The 17050-nt window shown below is 46.3% G+C and overlaps 1 protein-coding gene across 2 annotated transcripts in view; it reads right to left on the bottom strand.

Annotated features, from left to right (window-relative positions):
- Positions 1 to 17050, bottom strand: part of lhfpl3 (LHFPL tetraspan subfamily member 3) — a 28878-nt gene that overhangs the window by 9987 nt on the left and 1841 nt on the right. The window lies entirely within an intron of this gene.

A 17050-nucleotide genomic window follows, 5' to 3' on the forward strand; every position in this document is an offset into this window, starting at 1 on the left:
ACCCAAGCTGGTGTGGCTGGGGAGCTGTTCCATTCCAGTGGTGCTGAATCTGGCTGCTTTGAGTCGCCGCTGTGAAAAGGAGCCCTTCTCCCACCCGCCTCTTAATATGCAAGTCCATGTGGGGTCGGCAGCATATAATACACACTACAGACAGCCCTCCTCTCAGTGGTGCATATTTTACATGTGTATTTGCAGATTAGAATTGCACTACAAGGTTGATAAGAGAAGAGGTATTCACGGGTAAGTAGGGGAGAGAGGCGGAGAGAGACAGAGGGGGAGAGAGAGAGAGAGAGAGAGGGGAAGAGAGACAGAGGGGGAGAGAGAGAGAAGGGGGGAGATAGAAAGGTCTGTCTCAATTGTTTATGCTCAGAATACTGTGGGTGAAGTCAATCTTGTGAGACGCTGGAGATTCCTCTGGGAGAGATAAGCATGAATGGCAGTCAGAGAGAGAGAGAGAGAGATTAAAAAAAAGGAAAAAAAGGAAGAAAAAGAGGTACGCGAGACAGAGATGTTTGGAGGTGGAAAGGAGGCCGCCAGGGAGGAGAGGAGAGGAAAGGAGAGGAGGAGGAGAGGAGAGTGTGGTTGAGAATGCCAAGTGACTATCGGTGTGGGGCCATAATCGACGGATGAGCGCTGTCTACCGGGCTGGGCTTTGTTTGAGGGGGTTTGTGTTGTTTTCCTGGGAGAGCACAAAATGGAGAAGCAAGCAGAACAGACTGAGAGGAGGACAGAGTGGCGTTGAGAAGCCGAGCATGGGGTGCTGAACGCCTCCTCACACATGGGGAACAACTCTAAGCATCTCTGCCGCGGTTTTGACTAATGAATGGGTGTACCAATGCAAACCCTCCCTTGCAGTTAGACACAAATAAACATCAAAAATACAGTTTATCACTGTCGCTTGTTTATTCAACAGACCCTTTTTAAGGTTGGGAATGTAATACTCAGTTCACTGACCCTTGTATGTTTCATCGACTTGACATATAAAGGCATGCTGTGTGTGTCTGTGTGTGTCTGTGTGTGTGTGTGTGTGTGTGTGTGTGTGTGTGAGAGAGAGAGATCTATGCCACTCCGTGGGCTGCATGTTGCAGGGGGTGTTTCAATACCGCCCCCGGGGGACGGCGGCCCGTAAAACTGACCGAGGATCAGATTTACAACCCAATCCGTCTCCCTGCACACTTGGTAAAGCATGAACAGCGTGGCGTCTCTATCAGAGGCTGCCGTCTGGATCAGGGAGTCATGACGTTATTACCACTTCATCGCCTCCGCGGCCCACGCAGAGAGACAAACTGCTGCCCGTGTGCCTACCTCAGCACTCAGCCATGTGATGTAAACAACTAAATGATGGACCAGTGCTTTTGTTTGTTTAAACATCTACCACTGAATACACTTCCATTTGTTATTACTGTTATTAGCATAGACTTCTATGTTATGAAGATGACTCAGTAGAGGCAAAATATTTGAACGGAAGGATATTAATGTGCTGTACGTCTTCCATTGCATACAGGAGGGGGAAATCATTGGCCACACATCTCTGCTGGATGTAGGATATAATGCATTTCTGTCTGTGACAGCCAGTGCCCCCTAATATAGATTGGGTAAAGAGGCAGAGATTGACTCATTAAGGACAGCTGTCAGCCGCGGCAGGGGTGTGAAGAAATCCATTGCTTATTAACTCTGTGACGTCAGTTTTGAGGACAAATCTATTTTCCATTCGTATTTTTTTAAAAGGGGTAAAAAATGAACTGAGAGAACAGATGCCTGCTGCGGATGGATGCTGTTGTTATGGCGAGGCTGCCGTGTAACAGTAACCGTTTACTCAGCAGTCAGCTGTGGAGGACTGGTGGAGGAGGCAGATGCATCGTCATGGCAACTGCCTTCCTTTCATCAGCTGGTCGGAGGGGTTGAGTTATGAATGGCTGCTGTGCAACAGACTCCAGCCTCCAAGTCAGATACCTTCCTGGGCTCTGTAGTGCCTCATACTAAATTATAAAAACAAGGGAGCGCATCTCTATGGTTTGTTTAATATTGTGCCTAGATCCTGGCTGCAGTGTACCAACATATGCATGCAGGCACACACACACACACACACACACACACACACAGACAGACACACACACACACAGACACACACACACACACACACACACACACAGACACACACAGACACACACACAGACACAGGCCACTGGTGGACACCGCCATTGTGAACCCTGTGAGTGGAGAACCAGTGGAGGTGACGGGGAACAGGTGTTCCCTATTAATTACAGGCTGGTGCCAGCAGCCCTGCGGAGCATATGGTCCAGTCTGCCAAAGGAGAGCCAGACACTCCGCGCCTCTCTGAGAAAAGAACACGTGTTCGAGCTGTGAGCGGCTCCTTAGAGCCAGCGAGAGAGGGAGCGCAAGAGAGAGAGAGTGGGAGAGAGACAGAGGGCGAGGTAGAGAAGGACAGAGAGAGAGAGCGAGAGAGAAATATCTCTGAGACATTGTTCTGAACGGGCCCGTCTATGTTCCGAACAGTCGCGGTTGGGTACTTTGGATGCCAACCAGCGTTGTTCAAAAACCATAAGAAAGCAATTTCCCCCTTCCCAGTAGGACTCCAATAATCTGTGGCGAGAAACAGCCCGGAGGGAAAGGGGAAAACAAGCCTTCAGGCTTCCTGTTTTTTCAGACACGCTGAATGCAAGGACACAAATTTGCATTTAACACAGTAAGCCCTGCCAAGATGCGTTACCTGTTGTTTTCATGTAAAGTAGGAAGAACCAGTGCTCCCAATGCGGTAGAGTCCCATTAGTGCGGCTCATTTATATTCAAAGATGAGTCCCCTTCATCTGGCTCCTCTGCTTCTTCATGTGCCCTGACAGCCCTCTGACTAGTTAGGCAGCCCTCTTTGAATGTAATACAGGTGTCATCTTTTCTTCTCTCCCTCTCGGAGCGAAAGAAAAAGACTTTTGAAGTGGCGTGATCGGGATTGTTTTAATATTCCTCAGATGTAGGATGGATCCGTTTTGCTGAGACTGGAGCTGTCCTTTATTATTGTTTGATTGTTTGTTTGTTTGTTTGTTTGTTTGTTTTGGTAGTCATACAGAGAATAACTGACTGGAGCAGACACGTAACCAAGACTGTGGCATTTGACACACACACACTCCAAACTCAACACACTTCTCCTCCGACAGATGTGTGAGGGAATTTTGGGACAAGCCATTCCTGGGGAGCATGCTGAGCACCTCTATCAAATTAAGACCGGAGTTAATCATTTAAAGAGAACCTATTATGCCCATTTCCAATGTTCATAATTACATTTTTTTGGGGCCTACTAGAATAGATTTACAGTACATGCTTCAATGTTGCACATTATTTTTCTCATACTGAACATCTCGCCCTCTCCCGACAGTGGAGATTGAGATTGAGATTGCATCATCTTGTAACAAAGTTAAAAGGGATGGAACTCCAAAAAAGGCGCTTCAGGCAGCTGAGAAAATTGCTTTCTGTGGGAGAGAGTTACTCCCTCTAGCGTGTACTTTGGGCTTTGTAACTTTGCAGACCGTTTACATGCACACGTGCTATATAACGCACTTAAGGAAAGGGAAAACAATGGATAAGCACAATGGTTTTGTTGGCTGACTGAGCAATGCTGTCTGATTGAGATGTTGGTGATGAAATGATGTGTGGATGAAGATGAATGCTCCCAGCTTGGCCTCACAAGCAGCAGGTGACACTGGGACACAATGCCACCCCATGTTTGGCATAACCTGGCCCCTGGGAACAAACAGCCCGTAGGGGTTTCTAGCTGTTGTTTGGGGGTCTTGTGCCAATGTGAGGCGGGATGACGTGCGATGCCCTGGTGGGCGAACCTGAGGGTGATGTTTCTATTCACTGGTGCATCTGCCTGTGACACACACACACACACACACACACACACAGAGAGTCTCCTCTGCTGGTGCATCTGCCTGATGGGAAGAGACTGCCCTGACAACATGCCTGCTGACTACCCTCTTCCCCTCGCTCTCTCTCTCACACACACACTCACACAGTCAATCACACAGGGAGACAAACAGAGACAGAAAATGCACCAAGTGTGTGTGTGTGTGTGTGTGTGTGTGTATATATATGTGCTTGTTGGAGATACAGTGTGCGTCTGTGTGTGTGTGTGTGTGTGTGTTTACTCATGTTTGTGTGTCCACACGGGGGGGTTGTTTCAGGGGTGTGAGAGGACTGCTGTTGCCACGGCAACCTCCCCACCTCTTCTCTCTGCTAGGCTTGTACCAGGGAACACAACCGAATGATCCGAAAAACCAAATAAACATGTCACTGTTAATAACCATGCTGTGACACACACAGATCAAACACACACACACACACACACACACACACACACACACACACACACGTTGGCTCTTCTAGGCTTGCATCTACTGAGATTGAAATGAAAGCTCAATGGCAGCTGTGAATTTGGAGCACGCTGTCCAACCCTCTTCCTCACTCAACTCTCAGCGGGATTAACCTGAGCTCTCCTGAGAATCCCATTCTCTTAGGGCCTCAGTGACCTCCATCCCACCTTAAGCAAACAACCCATAGCAACCACCAACACACACGTATATATGTGCACAGCCTAAGTTGTTTGATGTCCTGAAAAAGCCCTCGCTCTCACGCAGTCTATTTTTCACCGACAAACTTGGCACGGCTTTCCGCCGCCGGAGCCCATCGAGCGCTTGTCATCGGCTTGTGTTTTATCAAAGAGGCGCAATGTGATGTCCCTCCAGCAACAGCACCCCCCCCCCCCCCCACACACACACACACACACACACACACACACACACACACACACACACACACACACACACTGTGATGTCCCTGCAGCGGCAGCACCACACACACGCCACACTACCACTGAAGGGGACTCGAATTCTAATTCAACCCCCTTTCAGTCGGCTGGCCTCCACCTCCCACACACACCCAGGTCCAGTCATTCATCTAGGTGCTCCTCCGGGTCCAGAGATCCTTGCCCTAACAAACAAAGGATGGCATGTTATCGTTCCCTCAGGGGTCAGAGGCATTTAAATCTCGGGCTGACCTGTCCACTCTCTCTCTCTCTCTCTCTCTCTGTGTGTGTGTGTCTCTCTCACTTCCTCTATCTGTCTGTCTCTCTTTCTCTCTCTCTTCCCCTCTGTCTCTCTGTCTGTCTGTCTGTCTGTCTGTCTGTCTGTCTCTCTCTCTCTGTGTGTGTGTCTCTCTCACTTCCTCTATCTGTCTGTCTCTCTTTCTCTCTCTCTTCCCCTCTGTCTCTGTCTCTCTCTCTGTCTCTCTGTCTGTCTGTCTGTCTCTCTCTCTCTGTGTGTGTGTCTCTCTCACTTCCTCTATCTGTCTGTCTCTCTCTCTTCCTCTCTCTCTTCCTCTCTCTCTCTCTCTCTCTCTCTCTCTCTCTCTCTCTCTCTCTCTCTCTCTCTCTCTCTCTCTCTCTCTCTCTCTCTCTCTCTCTCTCTCTCTCTCTCTCTCTCTCTCTCTCTCTCTCTCTCTCTCTCTCTCTCTCTCTCTCTCTCTCTCTCTCTCTCTCTCTCTCTCTCTCTCTCTCTCTCTCTCTCTCTCTCTCTCTCTCTCTCTCTCTCTCTCTCTCTCTCCTCCCCAGCCCTCTGCTATGCTATGGCTGGAGGGGTGATTTATTCTTGAGGCTCTGTGATGTGACTGCTGATGTCCACGCAGCCATGCTGATGTCCGCCCAGGCGAACCCCATCCATTATTATGGATTGATCTGGCAGCAGATTGAAATGAAGGGCATGGAGAGCCTCGTGAGTGAGTGAGGCATTGAATGTGAGATGGATGGATGTAGAGACGCAGGTGTGAATGGGTTTGTATGTACTGTATGTACGTGTGTGTGTGTGTGTGTGTGTGTGTGTGTGTGTGTGTGTGTGTGTGTGTGTGTATCTGTCCTGAAACGCAGGTCAAGTTCTAATGGCAAACATGATGGATTCTCCCCCCCTCACTCACTCACAGAACCATCACACTCCATGTGGGTGGAAAGATGGGGGGGGGGGTGGGGGTTGAGGGCCTTCAGAGCCCGCACAAGACACACAGTTCCATCCCCACAGCCGGAGGAGATGAGGGAGACGCGTCCGCACAGGTGCTGGATCAAACGACGTGGCGAATGTCCTCCCTCTTTGATGTCTGGTGTTTTTCAAATGGGCAAAAGAGAGTGGCAGCGGGGTGGACTGTGGCACTTGGCAGGCAGGAGGAACAAGGTCGTGCCACTTACCCAGCCATTAGGTCTATAGGGTCTGAGCCCATTCAACCTGCCACTGAGTCTGCCTGATGGATGACAAGATGGAGACCCCAGAGAGTATCTGTCTCTTGATGTCTCTCACGCAAAGAAACGCACACGCGTACACACACACACACACACACAGACAGACACAAACACTGCAAACCCTCCTGCCTCCTTTAGTAGGTCACAGTGCCCTTGCCCCCCCCCCCCACTCTCTCCCTTCAGGAGAAAGGGAACAAATCAGCTGGCCCGCCTCCCTGACGGTGTCTGGGCTGATACAGGAGATAAACACAAATGGGAAATCTATACTCTCCAGCCTGTGCTGGACTCCTGCGCTTCCTGCAAACCTCTCCTGCGCGGCGACCTGAGTCACCCCACCATCCCCCCTCCCCACACCTCCAAACCCTCCCTACTCTCCGTCTCAGCGGCTGCCATTTTAGCTGCAAAAACTCTATTTTGTTCCGGCGCCTTAATCAGATGAAGCCCATTCGCACGGGGCGAAGGCAGGTTATTTCTCTTGAATGCACAGCGGCTGGCTGGCCGGCTGGATGGGCTTCGTCCGGCAAATGGGCAAAGACGAGGCAGCACACTCATCTCAGGGAATTAAAAAGATATATGCTTACTGCATGAAAGAGCAATCGTCAAATGGACACTTGATTGTCTCCCTGGGCCCTCTAATCAGTGTGTGAATGTGGGTGTGTTTGCACTGTGTTTAAATGTGTATCTGATTCTTTTATGCGTGTATTTGCCTGATCTGCGCAGTTGCATCAGTGTGTTTGTCTGTGAGAGAATGACGCGCATGAATATGTGTGTTGTCGCCTATGTGTTTGTCTGGAGGGGTTTAGCCCAAGGCTGTGGAAAGCGTGTTGAAACTGTTTATTGTCCATTGTATTATATAAATAAATAAATAAACAAACAAACAAACTGAAAAAACTGTTAGGCACATGTATAGCTGTTGAATTGTGTTGAGACTTACCAACACAATTGTGTGTGTATCTGTCTAAGTGTCTATTTGTGGTTTGCGTGTACCCTACGCATGTGGTTTCTCTGGGGCGTGTGGTTTCTCTGGGCCGATTGAGGATAGTGTGTCTGGGTAGCGAGGCTCTTCTCTGGGTGGCGAGGCTCTTCTCTGGGCCGATTGAGGATCGTGCGTCTAGGTGGCGAGGCTCTTCTCGGGGGCCGATTGAGGATAGTGCGTCTGGGTGGCGAGGCTCTTCTCCCCCTTTCTCTTGCCCTCGTCATCAAGATGAGCCCAAGGGGCCCCGTGGGGGACTTGGTGGTATTTTGATTAATATATTTAAAAATCTCTGCGAGTTTTTGTCCTAGAAACATAAAACTAACACCCACAGCAACCTTGAACCCTTTTCTTTTAAAATATGTAAAGTTTGAAACTAAAATATAAATAATCACTTTGTAAGCACAATATTACGAATCCCTTGCAAATTTCAGCCTCTGAGTGAGGTTTCGACCCTCCCATTAGCAAATGACAACTATTCATATGATAAGGAGATGGTAATTCAGTGATCACTATTGAACAAAGACATTCCAGGCCCACTACGTCATGGCCATTGACCGAGGTGTCCCAGAATGTTCACACCTTTCTCATCAATATGCATAGTGGTCTAAGTGAAGAAAAGTGTCACATTGTATATTACTTAGAATTAGTATTGAAACCACACACACTTTCTGAATGCTAAACTCACCTATGTGGAGCAAACACCTATGTTTACAGGGCTCAGAGTAAAAAAGAAAACTTCCAAAATATTAACAATGTGTTTTTGTACAAAGTCTGAGCACCTCTAAAACTAGATTTAATTTTAGTGTCTTTAGATTTCATTTTAATAAAAAACGTTTTTTACTACATTCCTTTTACTCTCATTTTATTATTGCTGAGGTGTTCTAGAATATAATCATAAATGCCACTTTTGCCTCATGGTTTTTAGTTAGGTGAAATATACAAAAATATCAGGCATGGCAGACTACCTAACATAGTCAAAAAAAAGCCTTGGGGTTGGAAGTGTTAACTGATTGTTAAACCAAATTCAACTCGCTTTGTTTCATAATTAAAAAGCCAACTTGATGGGTGCTTGCATATGGCTGGTTACATTGGGTTTTTTTTTAAACAGGGACAAGGACAAGCCAGTGTGCATCCAAACCACACCATTGAACAGAGAGGCTCAAATTAGCCCTTGCTGTTGCCGGCACACTGGTGCCTTCCAATTTATTGGATTAAAAAAAAAACTGAAAAGTTCATCTAAAAGTTTCTGTGCTGGTTTGAGGACAAGTTCACAGAGAGTTGCACTAGCCTCTGCCTGGTGTTTGCACCGAGAACACTGCTGGGCATTTGTGTGTGTGTGTATGAGTGCGTAAGAGTGAGTGAGTGAGTGAGAGTGACAGAGAGAGAGAGTGACAGAGAAAGAGAGAGAGTGACAGAGAGAGAGAGAGAGAGAGAGAGAGAGAGTGAGTGAGTGTGTGTGTCTTTGTTGTGTGTGAACTTGTTTTTTAAGCTTGTTGCATTATCACTTTTCTCTTCAGCCAGCTTTCCCTCAGGGGAACCGCAGCAAACAAGCTCAAAGGCTTTCGCGTCTGCGCTGCTCCTCTCTAATTTATTTACCGTGCCCGCCAGCTACACACATCAGCCCTGATATGCTAACTGCACAACATAAAGGTGATTCCGTTGAAAATTGGCGTACAAAATTATTTCAAGAGGAGCCTTTAGCTCACAGGGCTTTTGCCAATTAGCATTTTAACTCGCATTCGGGGGGAACCGTGAAACCATGCTTACCTCCTAAACCTCTCTGCGCTCAGGTTCAAAGGCTCTGAAACAATTGTAGGTTAGCGCAATGCGTATATCCTCAAAGCCAATGAACTGTGCCCTCCTGAGATAGCAGGGCATATGAGCCGCAGGTTGCTCCTGCTTAGAAAACACTGAATAACTTTACATTAGAAAGTGGAAAATGGAAAGTGTACCTCTTAAAATACTAAGTGCAGGAAAGGGTTTGCCTGAGGCGAGGCTTGGAAGGTCAAAAAGACACAAGGGTCTTGCTCTCCTCTTCTCGGGATTAGGCCAATGATAAGACGACCTGTAGTCTCCTGTCTGCAATCAGTAGCCCCTCCCTGCCACCTTAATGACATTAACTCCAGCGAGTTCAAGGTAATCAATTCCTAATGAGGCCGTCACTGGCTGTCCTATTAGCGGCTATCAGCAACTTTCCTGTTAAATCTACCCTTGCATCTGATACACTAATGACGGTGCACGCTGAAAATAACATAGGCAAAACCTCTGATAGAGGGCAGAGAGCTAAGGGACAACTCAGAGGCAAAGAGACCTCACTGCCTTAAGTCTGGACACTGACGGAGACAGAGATTAAGGACGATGCGTGTTAATGGTGTGACGATATTTTTAACATGCTGCTAATGGCTAATGCCATTTGTGACAAGGGAGAGAGTTCCCTTGCGGGCATCACATACAACGACATGTAGAAAGAATACTCATCCTCAGAGGCTCATGGGAGAAGGAGGCACAGGCAGAGAGGCTCATGGGAGAGGGAGGCACAGACAGAGATGAGGGCATGGGAGAGGGAGGCACAGGCGGAGATGAGGGCATGGGAGAGGGAGGCACAGGCAGAGAGGCTCATGGGAGAGGGAGGCACAGGCGGAGATGAGGGCATGGGAGAGGGAGGCACAGGCAGAGAGGCTCATGGGAGAGGGAGGCACAGGCGGAGATGAGGGCATGGGAGAGGGAGGCACAGGCAGAGATGAGGGCACGGGAGAGGGCATGGGCGAGGGAGGCACAGGCGGAGATGAGGGCATGGATGAGGGTATGGGAGAGGGAGGCACAGACGGAGATGAGGGCATGGACAGAGCATCACTCACAAGGAGAGCTGAGCTCACACTCAGTCTCTAGGAGATTATAACTTTTTAGGCTGAGAGATTTGTCACTGATCATTTACATGAGGGCAAACAGTGCATCATTTATTGATGGTCCCCTACGGATTGGAAGGAGAAAGCGCACACATGCTGGGAGAAGTCCTTCAGCCTCAGTGTCCCAGCGTAATCACGGTTCTCACCCACTACTTCAAACCTACACACTTTAAAGCTCCCGTAAGCAGTGTTAGAATATCTCGAAAACTCACAGCAGATCTAGCCACTGTAGTCGTCCATCATCTTGTGTGCCCCTAAAATAACTCACGGATGCCCATCTTTTTGGAAGTCTGCTGATGAAGCTGAACTTCAGATGACGCAGAGAGGATTTTTTTTTCTCCACAAAGCATTTCCATCATGGTTTTTTCGTAATATAAATAATATAAAAAAGTAACTGCTGCTTTTACTCACTCAGACATACAGTTTTGCCCCATCAAATCGATGAGCACTCTATCGGCAACCTCCTGTCAAGCATTTTTCACTCTTTGTAGATTTACATTACATTACATTACATTACATTAACTAGTAGAAAAAAGGGCTAATGCCAAGCTCAGGGACACAGTTCCCACAGAGGCCAAATGCCCTACTAGTATGTGCCTTCACTGACCCGCAAATCACTGTTCATTAAAGGCTAAATGTCTGAATGTAAATGCAGAAATATCCTAAGGCAGCTGTTACTTAATATATCAATGATTAGCATAATTCCCAAACTGCTGGAGGGAAGCAATGGGGACTATGACATTTAACGTAGTCCTAACAGACAGAGAGAGGCCTTCAGGGACACTTTTTCTTTTTTTTTTTACCCCATTCCCTTCAGTCTGATGCTAAAATCGGCCTCAGCCAGCCTGTTTGATCATAATAGTACAACAAATAACACATAACATACATACATACATAGTGAAATGTAATGAACTGAGTCAGATTCAGTGTTTGCTAAGGTAATAACGACCAACGCACAACATACATGGTGGAACATGTATAGTGGAACCAGGCGAACCAACTTGAGAGAGCCGTTAGTCAACATGATCCCAGGCTACGCAGTTCGTGACCTGAATGAGATTGGCAGCGCAGGACACCATTGGAGCACCAAAGCCGCACCCCTGAATCTCATGTCCCCACAGCAGGCAACTTTTCATGGGCCTTTGATTCAGTCCACCACCTTTCAACCCCAGATGATGGGTCTTTGATTCAGTCCACCACCCTTCAACCCCAGATGGACCCCAGAGGAAAGCTGTCATGTAGCCCATGCATGCAATTAAGAGGCCTCAATTGTACCCAGCTGGTTGGAGAGAAACACAGTTGCTATTCGGGGACTTGTGTTAAATCGCCCCTCATTTATTATCACCATTTAAGACACCACTGATTCCATTAAACAGTGTTAAACCACTGGTGTACAAAGAGGAAAGAAAATGTGAAGGTCCTATAGTAGCTTAAGGGTAGTTATTGACACTCCTATAAAGCATTCCTATCCCCAGGCATAAGATATTTCCCAGGTGTTCTGGGGTGATTGGTTTGTTATGCAAAAAGTGCTATTTCCACCGGGACACTATTTACCTCAGCAAAACTAAATGACCACCAGTCCTGCGATTAATTCTGGTTTCCATTCCGTTTGAAAAGAGGAACTGTTCTCAGCACAGTAACAGGTGCCGTTTCTCTGGCGGAACATCTTCTTGCTCGCTCACTGCCTCTCTCTCTCTCTTTCTCTCTCTTGCAGACTGCCTCATGGCTCTTAAACAAACTTCTATCATGGGCTGTCAGTCATCATTAAGATCAAAAAGACCCCGCCACTCCTCAATCTTGTGTGTCACTCACACTTAACTTCAAAGTGGCCCTACTGCTCCCCAATCACCGCTGTCAATCAAACTAAGCATGCAAACACCTCCTGGATACACATTCAAATGCATCCTTTATTATCCATAATATACAACAACTAAAGAATAATTAAGAGAAAATCAGAAATGCTAAAAAATTCTGCCTGATGACTAAACATTTGCATTCCAGATTTAAGGAGTGCTCCAAGCAGGTCTGGGGGAACTCTATGTGCCTGTTCGGAGAAGGTGTGACATTTGGGAACCGATAAAGAAGCCGTCATCTCCTTAAAGCGGTTTTTCTTTTTCCACCAAAGCAGTCACAAAACACCTCCTGCTCTGACATCTGAACACCCCAGGATATGTGTGAGTGTGTGTGTGAGTGTGTGTGTGTGTGTGTGTGTGAGCGTGCTTGCACATTTGTGCTCCCGTGCTCTCTCTATTTCTTCACAGGATGACAGCTCTATAAAATGACACACCGATCAGCAGGGATTTAGCTGGTCTTCGCAAGAAGCACATCTTCCACATCTGCTCGGTTTAACGCAGCTAGCTTTCTCTGTGAACTCGAAATGAGCAAAAAAAATGTATCCCGGCAGTCTATTTGCTTTTTATAGGATATATCTGCGTGACGGATGCAGGGTATTAAATATTCATACACCAGTTAAGGTATTCACTACCGCAATGGTGAGGGAAGTCAAGAACACAAACATACACACACAGATCCCAGGCAGGAAACATGCTGGTGGAAATGTAAACTTCACCTGAGCTGTGTAAGCATTGTAAGAGCATTAACCATAACTGTAAAATGGAGGATTACATTTTCAATACGTTTTATTAGCTTCTTTCTCTGTCAGCCTAACCTGTTTATTATGTGATTTGCAATACCACAGAGAGAAAAAAAAACATTTTGCTTCATCTCGGAAACTACTTTTATGATGTAGCACTGCAGTCTTGACCACTGTTTCCCTTTCCAAATGATGTTGTAAATCACCCAGTGCGGTGTCCCTGTCCGAAGGTTAGCCGCTCCATTAGACCTAGCCAAGGGGGCGGTGGCACTGTCTGATGGCTGAACTGAACGGGGGCGAGAAATGACTAAGAGAACGAAAGAGCCGATCAGTGGGCGTCTGTTTGCTCATTCTTCCTGTGTGTCTGGAGAGACGCAACAAGCTCTGCTGTAGCCTCGGAGAAAACCAGAGGAAAAACAGAGAGAGGGAGAGAGAAAAAAGAGGGAGAGAAGCCAGGACAGATGGGAGAAGCAGGTGTTCATTCACAATCTGACCGACACTGTTTTTCTTAAAAACAGTGTGTCTGTGTGTTGAAGATTCTGTAAGCGAGGTTAACATTTCTTACGGACTACTGCTGCTAGACTAAGCCACCGTGTGAGGGGGCACTGCCTCTGTTCAGAGTGTGGTACTGCGCACATACTGAATATTTGGCAGAGAGGGATACCTGTCTCGAAGGTCTCCTGATGTTCCAATGTAGTTGCATGTTGACATATTAGTTGGTGATTATGATACCCAGGAGTTAGAGAAACCTTTTAATTTTTCTGCACCTACTTTACGGTCTTGCTGCAACTTTAAAAGGTCCTTGGTCTTTACACTCCCTTGGCCTGTCTGTCAAATTCTTGTTGACCAATGAAGGCAGTTTTCTCTAATAACTAGACCCAGTTATTTATTTTATTACTTCTGCTTTGTGATGTCCAAAAGAAAACACCTGGATCAATAACCTAGCAACAATGAAATGGGCCCTTTTTATTGTTACCCGCTAATGCCAGCCCCTCCCAGGCTTCATTGCACTACTGATGGTCTACGTAGCCCACTTAACCCACACAGGAAGCTCTGTGCTCTGACAGAACCAGAAAACAGATCGTTAAATGCCTCCATTAGACACTTAATGCTTCCCCCAATCCTCCTGCTTCCTGAACAGTTGAAGTCCGGGAAAAAAGGCCCTCCAGCTAAGGTAAACAAAAGTAGACTGGGTGTCTCTGTGTGTCTCTGTGTGTCTCTGTGTTTCTGTCTCTCTGTCTCCCTCACACACACAGACTGTGTGAGTCATGGTGGTCCTAAAGTCAATCCAACCTGGCCAAGCATCCCATTCAGCATCAGCCTCAGCCATTTGGTGTATCAGCTACCGCCATACCCCCCACTATGAAGACGACTCCCTGCGGGTGTGTCTACAGCGCCCGCAGCTCCCAGCACTGACCCCCTGCTCTCACCGGCCCTCGTCTCAATTAGGCCACTCACCGGATGTGAGCTGTTTGTCTGGGAGGGAGTGGGAGAGGGAGGATGAGGCCAGGAGATGATGTGGTGTGGGGGTATGGACGTGGAGGGGATTAAACAGATGATCTAGTTTACAGTGAGCTGCTTGGCAGAACACAGGGGTTGAGACTCTTAAATTAGCAGCAACTCTGCTTGAGTCTGGGCTTTGAAACAGGCTACGGTAGGGTTTTTTTTTTGAGCATGCAATATTCATAATTGACAGAGAGGTGCTCTATGCACGGTTGATATGTGTAAGTGCATCCTTGGGTGCAAGGCAGAAAACACTCTGGACTACACAATCTACACAATGGACTCCCAGACATCCATGCATGTATATGAATATAGTATGATATATAGTTCAATATTTCATTGATCCTTGTGATGTGGGCAGCTATCTGATCATGGTTTCATTACAGTTTGTACATGATTGTGTTTCTGACTAGAATTCCCCTACTTCATCTCTGTGCACTAAGCACCTCTGTGACAGTATCTTATATACTGCTTGGTAATACTGGAGGTCATTTAAAAATTTCGTGGAGTCAGATTAATTGTATTTTCCGCAATATTAACCAGTCTAAGGCATTCTTCCGTCTCATAAAGTTTAAGCCTTTGAGCCTGGTGTTTTTCAAGTCTACTGCATTTGAGTGTGGTTAAAGTAAACAAAAACAGAAAAGCTTTGAGACCCGTCTCCAATTACCATAATTCACCCGTCTCACTATCTTTGTAATCATCAAATAATTAACACACTTAGAGAAACATCTGTGACAGAGAGAGAGATGACGGGACCTCAGAGATAAATCTGAGTGTCATCACATCAGCGTGACTGCAAGTGAAAGCACCAGTCAACCAATGTGTGGCCATGAAGCTCGGCTGGCTGAATTGCTAGCGATGTGGGAATATGTTTCAGATTGGCTTTGAGACAAACAGCTCGACAGAGGCAGACATTTTAAAGGCCCCATTTGGCAAAGCTCCCCTATGTCCTCTCTAGTTGAAGACTCGAGATCATTAAGCATTCAGTGGTTTTTAAAAAGCCACTGCCCTGAGTGCAGCTGCTTTGGGCCAGCACTGTAATGGGTATGTTCCGGATGGATAAACCCTTTTGTCCGTGATTCTTTACTTAATGGTCCTATGAAAATAGGCACACGGCTGTTTCACTCTCATAAAAACTTTGATAGTTGCCTTCAATGGCACTTTTGCTCTTGATTTTCACTGAAAAAAAACACTAGTAAAAGCAAGGTGCAACTCAGGCCAGTGGCATCCATGACAGAAGGTTATACACATGACCGAATGGATCCATGCATCGTATGTCTATGACTGTCATTGAGGGGAGGATAAAAGAGAGAAACAAAGATGCAACTGAGGACTTAACACAATCTTGTCATCGCCTGGAGCAAAAAGCTCTGTGATGTCCTTGGATCAATAGGAGACAAGCTGCTCAGCGCGTTCAGAGAGCAGTAGTCCCAGCACCAGCATCTCCATTACTGGCGCTCAACTCATCCCAAAACATGCCCCAGTGCAACCCGGACTTAGAATGCTGCCGGGAGCAGAATTAGCCATGCATATTATTTTCAAAATAAATGTGGTGATATCTGGAGAAACTCTCTTCACATAACAGATACTGTTGCACTGACAGATACTGTTGTGTAGATATCGCTATACTGCTCTGAAAGAAGAACAAACAAACAAACAAACAACCTTCAGTCCTCATGGCCTCCTCCACCCCCCTTTTATTCTGTAATGCAAAAACACTCCAAGCCAATAAGGAAAATGATGTATCCGTCAATCATGTGTTCAATGGTATGGCAGATTGAACACAATAGGGGTAAGGGATGCTGCAAAGAACACTAAAGAGAAGGGGTGATTTTGTTTGTTAGTTGTGTTTCAGAATGCCTAACTTCCTCCAATATAAATATCAATAAGTGCATTGATTATGCATTATCAATACTTTCTTGGGATTTGCATTGAGTCCCCCATACGTTTAGCGTTGCAATGTAATTCATCTAGGTTCTGATACTACAAAGTGATCTTGATTGGTAGGTTCTTTGCATATATATTCAATTTCAGGGTGTTTGCTTCAACCCTCCAGACTTAATGAGACTCACTAGGAGGGGTGACGATGCACACATCAAACACTTGTGAATTGACCGCATTCTGGTGTCACCTGAGAAATCTGAATGAACAACGTCGATGCATCAGTTACCCTTTAAAGAGAACAATATTGTGGGTGATAGGGATTCAACACCAGTTGAAGATAAGCCGATGCAGCAGACACATGAAAGCTTTCATCCTGAAAAACACAGCAAACACGCAAGACCCTCCCTGTGCTCATTAGACAGGCTTATGTTTTAATTCAGAGCAAACTCAATGGCGTGGTGTGCTGGATTTTCTTCAGATTATCTCTGCAGTGTTCACTTCTTAAACCTTAATTTGCAACATGGCGCAAACAACTTAATGAAAAACCACTAATTTAGTTGATGAGCATTTATGTGGAACGTGCCAAATGCGAAATGCATTTCACTCTCTGTTGCAAATGACAACAATATAAGTTGACCTCACACTAAATTTTCATTGCTATAACATATAAATAATAACATTTGATTTGTATTATTTAAAACAAGACAGCACCTGAAACAATTAATTCTTGTAGAGGCGTCTTCAGACGATAAAATTGTCACCTGTGAATATTTATTTTTCACAGAGAAAAGTGTTTGCGTAGCTGGAACGCCTTCAAATGTCTGATTAAAGCGTAATTCCTTTTTCACGCATCACACATACATTCTTAATTAAGATAACTCCTTGTACTG

The sequence above is a fragment of the Clupea harengus genome, chromosome 16 (assembly GCF_900700415.2).
Source record: "Clupea harengus chromosome 16, Ch_v2.0.2, whole genome shotgun sequence".
Lineage (NCBI taxonomy): Eukaryota > Metazoa > Chordata > Actinopteri > Clupeiformes > Clupeidae > Clupea > Clupea harengus.